The following is a 5,516-nucleotide window of genomic DNA, read 5'->3' as shown; positions in this document are numbered from 1 at the left end:
GGGACTACAGGTGTGTGTCACCACACTCAGCTAATTTTTTTTTTTTTTTTTTTTGAGATGGAGTCCCACTCCATCACTCAGGCTGGAATGCAGTGGCATGATCTCATGAATCACTGACACCTCTGCCTCCTGTGCTTAAGCAATCCTCCCACCTCAGCCTCCCCAAGTAGCTAGGAATAGAAGCATGCTCCACCATGCCTAGCTAACTTTTTCTATTTTTAGTAGCAATAGGGTCTCACCAGGTTGCCCAGGCTGGTGTCAAACTCCTGAACTCAAGTGATCTGCTTGCCTCCAATTCCCAAAGTGCTGGGATGAAAGGCGTGAGCCACAACACCTGGCCGATTTTTTTATTCATTTTTTGTTTTGTAGAGATGGGGTCTTGCTATGTTGTCCAGGCTGCTCTCACACTCCTGACCTCAAGTGGTCCTCCTGCCTCAGCCTCCACCGTAGCTGGGATTATAGGCACAAGCCACCATTTAAAATTTTCCAATTTTACATATGACTTCCACTTTGATCAATGGGTTTAGAAGTGTGTTAATTTCCAAATATTTGGAAATATTTGGGGAATTAAACTTGACTTAAAATTGAATTAAACTTGAAGTCAATAATACATGGTTGGGGAAATTGAAGTCTTTGCTACTGTGAAGAGTGCTGCAGTAAACACATGTGTGCATGTGTCTTTATAATAAAATGACTTATAATTCTTTGGGTATATACCCAGTAATGGGATTGCTGGGTCAAATGGTATTTCTAGTTCTAGATCCTTGAAGAATTGCCACACTGTCTTCCACAATGGTTGAATTAATTTACACTCCCACCAACAGTGTAAAAGTGTTCCTATTTCTCCACATCCGCTCCAGCATCTGTTGTCTCCAGATTTTTTAATGATCGCCATTCTAACTGACGTGAGATGGTATCTCAATGTGGTTTTAATTTGCATTTCTCTAATGACCAGTGATGATGAGCTTTTTTCATGTTTCTTGACTGCATAAATGTCTCCTTTTGAGAAGTCGCTGTTCATATCCCTCACCCACTTTTTGATGTTTTTTTTTTTTTTTTTTTTTTTCCTGTAAATTTGTTTAAGTTCTTTGTAGATTCTGGATATTAGCCCTTTGTCAGATGGGTAGACTACAAACATTTTCTCCATTCTGTAGGTTGCCTGTTCACTCTGATAATAGTTTCTTTTGCTGTGCAGAAGCTCTTTCTATGATTGCTTTTATTTTTAAATGTGTAATAAACCCACAATATATTCCACTATATTTCATTTTGAAAGTCAATAATTTTTATAGAGATCAAAAATGAAAGTTTTTATATTTAATTCTAGTCACTTTCAGAAATCTTCATTTTTTTACATAGATTTCTTTGCTTTGTGTATGATACCAGATTCTGTGATATCATGTTCCTCTTGCTTAAAGAACTTCCTTTTTTTTTTGAGACAAGGTCTCACTTTGTCATCCACGCTAGAGTGTAGTGGTATGTTCACAGCTCACTGCAGCCTCTACCTCTTGGGCTCAAGCAATCCTCCCTTCTCAGCCTCCCAAGGAGCTGGAACTACAGGTGTGGCTAATTCTTTTCTTTTTTTGTAGAGACAAGGTCTCACTATATTTCCCAGGCTGGTCTCAAACTCCTGGGATCAAGTGATCCTCCTACCTTGGCCTCCCAAAGTGCTGGGATTATAGATACAATGTGAACCATTGTGTCTGGCCTAAGAACTTCCTTTAACATTTCTTATAATACAGGACTGTTGGTAATAAATTGTTAGGTTTGTTTTCTAAAGAAGCATTTATTTTGCTTTCATTTTTGAAAAGTATTTTCATTTAGTATAGAACTATGGTTAAATGTGTCTTTATATATATATATATATATATATATATATATATACACACACACACACATCCTACTAGTTGTGGGAGATAAATATATATATTTATATTTATATATGAGAAATATATAAATATAATATACTTATATAATATAGTTAATACATTTATATTTATATAATATATTTATATTATATATACATATATATTTATATATGTATATAAATATATATTTATATTTATTATATAAAATATAATTTATATTTATATACATATATATAATATATAAATATATTTATATAATATATATATATATTTATCTCCCACAACTAGTTTAATATTTTTTAAATGTCACTTCATTGTCTTCTGGTTTGCACAGTTTCTAATGAAAAACCTGGTATAATTCTTATACTTTGTTCCTCTGTATTTAATGTGTCTTCTGTTTTTAGTTGTCTTCAAGTGTTTCTCTTTCTCTTTGGTTTTCAGTAGTTTGGTGGGGGACTAGGTTGCTAGACAGTGTTTCTTTTTTTTTTTAAGACAAGCATCTTGCTCTGTTGTCCAGGCTGGAGTGCAGTGGTGTGATTATAGCTCACTGCAGCCTCGATCTCCTGGGAGGGAGTTGACTCCTGGGCAGGATTCAGTATAGGGCAGCAAATGCTGAGGTTTTACAGGGGCCTCTCTTGAAACCTTGCTCTCAAGGTCCTGGGCTTGCCTTAAAGAGCTCTGAAATGCCTCTGGGATCATTCTTTCATTGTCTTAATAAATGGAACCTGGCTTTCTTCTATTCCTACTAATCTCTTTAGGAAATTGTCGGTTGGCCATGGCCTTGATTTGCTCTCCTATGCCTTTTTACTCTTTACCAGGCCAGGCTGTGAATTTTCTAAATCTTTCTGCTCTGCTTCCCTTTTAGTGCTAAATTCAATCTTTAGACTATTTCTCATCAGGCTGGGGGCTGTGACTCATGCCTGTAATCCCAGCACTTTGGAAGGCCAAGATAGCGGATCACTTGAGGCCAGGAGTTCAAGACCAACCTGGCCAACATGGTAAAACCCAGTTTATACTAACAATACAAAAATTAGGCCAGGCGTGGTGGCTCAAGCCTGTAACCCCAGCACTTTGGGAGGCCGAGGCGGGTGGATCACAAGGTCAAGAGATCGAGACCATCCTGGTCAACATGGTGAAACCCCGTCTCTACTAAAAAAATACAAAAAATTAGCTGGGCATGGTGGTGCGTGCCTGTAATCCCAGCTACTAAGGAGGCTGAGGCAGGAGAATTGCCTGAACCCAGGAGGCGGAGGTTGTGGTGAGCTGAGATCGTGCCATTGCACTCCAGCCTGGGTAATAAGAGCAAAACTCTGTCTCAAAACAACAACAACAACAACAACAAAAATTAGCCAGGCGTGGGGGTGCATGCCTGTAATCCTAGCTACTTGGGAGGCTGAGCCAGAAGAATAGCTTGAACCCCGGAGGCAGTGCATGCAGTTAGCTGAGATGGCACCACTGCACTCTAGCCTGAGCGACAGGGCCAGACTCCATGTCAAAAAAAAAAAAAAAGAGAGAAGAAAGAAAATTAATTACTTCTCATGAGTTCCTTGGTGGGGGTAAAAAAATTCTTTCTATACTCTCATATCTTACTACATGCAGTTAAAAGTAACCACGAAGCTCCTTCACTATTTTATAGTCAAGGATTTTTTCTACCAGATATTCTATTTATTTTTTGTTTTTTTGGGACAGAGTTTCACTCTTGTCACCCAGGTTGGAGTGCAGTGGTGCAGTCTTGGCTCACTGCAATCTCCACCTCCTGGGTTCAAGCGATTCTCCTGCTTCAGCCTCCCAATTGGCTGGGATTACAGGGGTGCACCACCACGTCCCACTAATTTTTTTGTATTATTAGTAGAGACGGGGTTTCACCATGTTGGTCAAGCTGGTCTTGAACTCCTGACCTCAGGTGATCTGCCCACCTCAGCCTCCTAAAGTGCTAGGATTAAGGGCGTGAGCCACTGTGCCCAGCCCAGATATTCTATTAATAGTTCATCACACTTAAGTTCTGCCTTCCATAAACCCTAGGTCATGGACAAAATTCCATCAAGTTCTTTGCAACGGTATAAGAAGGATGATCTTTACTCCAGTTTGCAATACCTTATTCCTCATTTCTATCTGAGACTCCATCAGAATGGCCTTCACTGTCCATATTTCTATGAACATTCTAAACAACATCAGTTAAGTAATCTGTAGAAAGTTCCAAACTTTGCCGATAGCTTTTCTCTTCTTCTGAGCCTTCTTGAGAATTGCCTTTAGTGCTCCATTCATGGCAGTCTAGGTGTTTTCTAGCCTGCTCCTCCAAATTCTTCCAGCCTCTATGCATTACCCAGTTCCAAAGTTGCTTCCACATTTTCAGGCATTTGTTACAGCATCAGCCTTGCTTCTTGGTATCAGTTTTCTGTCTTGGTCCATTTTGTGCTGCTATAACAGAATATCTAAAGACTAGGTAATTTATAAAGAAGAAAATGTATTTAACTCACAAACTTTCGAGTTCTGGAGTCTAGAACGTCCAATATAAAGGTGCCAGCATCTAATGAGGGCTCTCCTGCCACATCATCCCATGGTGGAAGATGAGAGAGTGGGAAAGGATGAGAGAGGGCTGAACTGGATTTTATAACAAACCCACTCTCTCAGTAATGAACCCACTCCCATGATAACAATACTAATCCATTCGAGAGGGCAGATCACTCATGACCTAATCACCTCTTACACATCCCACCTCTCAACACTGTTGCGTTGGGGATTACATTTCCAACACACAAACTTTGTGGGATACATTCAAGTCATAGCATTTGCACAATTTATGAAGTTAAAAAATCAATCAACAAAAAATTGTTTGCCCTTAAATGTGAGAGAAGAAAAGATGGGCTGAACTAAGGTTTTTTCTTTTTTTGAAGCTGGTCAAATATTTTCATAACTTGCTTCTGTTGATTTTTTTTTTTTTTTGCAAAACTTTCCCAAGACATTTTCAGAGTTAAAGTTGGTGTTACAGGTGCTGGTCAGCCTTCTTACTTGTACCTCAGACACTGAGATAAAGGAGGAGGTCCAGGGCAATGCATTGATATCTTCCCGGATACTCCCCATCCCCTAAACTCAGTAGTAGTTGAGTATGACATTTACAGGCTAGAGAGACCCAAAATATCTGTTACACCTGAGTGCTAGGTGGAAGTTGCATCAGCTGCTGCCCCAAGCGAGCGGAGTGAGATTGAACACTTGAGCCAGATAGGAATGTTCACCCTTGTCTGGCTGCCGCTTGAAGCAGGCGAGGCCCAGGGAGAGGACAGAACGGGTCCTGGCAGCATGACACACAGCCTTGTAATGTTCCTCGATGCACTGGTTCAACAAACTCTTCCTGTCCCCAGCCCACTCAGCTCCGTGTCCACAGCCATGAAATTGGCTGTCCTTATGGCTAGCAGGAGGGATGGCCACATCTCCTTAAAGTTGTTGCTTTGAACATCTACTACAGGAACCCAGACTATTAGCTCCTCCACAGATGTGCTCTTGCTGACACTACCGTCGGAGGCTGCGGGAGCTGAAACTGCACCATCTTCGCTGTCGGCGGCCATGACACTGTTCGTCTCCCACCTGAGTTGTCTGTGGGTATGCAGGACTTCCGGTTTTTTTTTTTTTTTTTTTTTTTTTTTTTTTTTTTTT

This window comes from Cebus imitator, unplaced genomic scaffold, assembly GCF_001604975.1.
Source record: "Cebus imitator isolate Cc_AM_T3 unplaced genomic scaffold, Cebus_imitator-1.0 Scaffold238, whole genome shotgun sequence".
NCBI classification, from domain to species: Eukaryota; Metazoa; Chordata; class Mammalia; order Primates; family Cebidae; genus Cebus; species Cebus imitator.
This window is presented reverse-complemented; position numbering follows the sequence as displayed.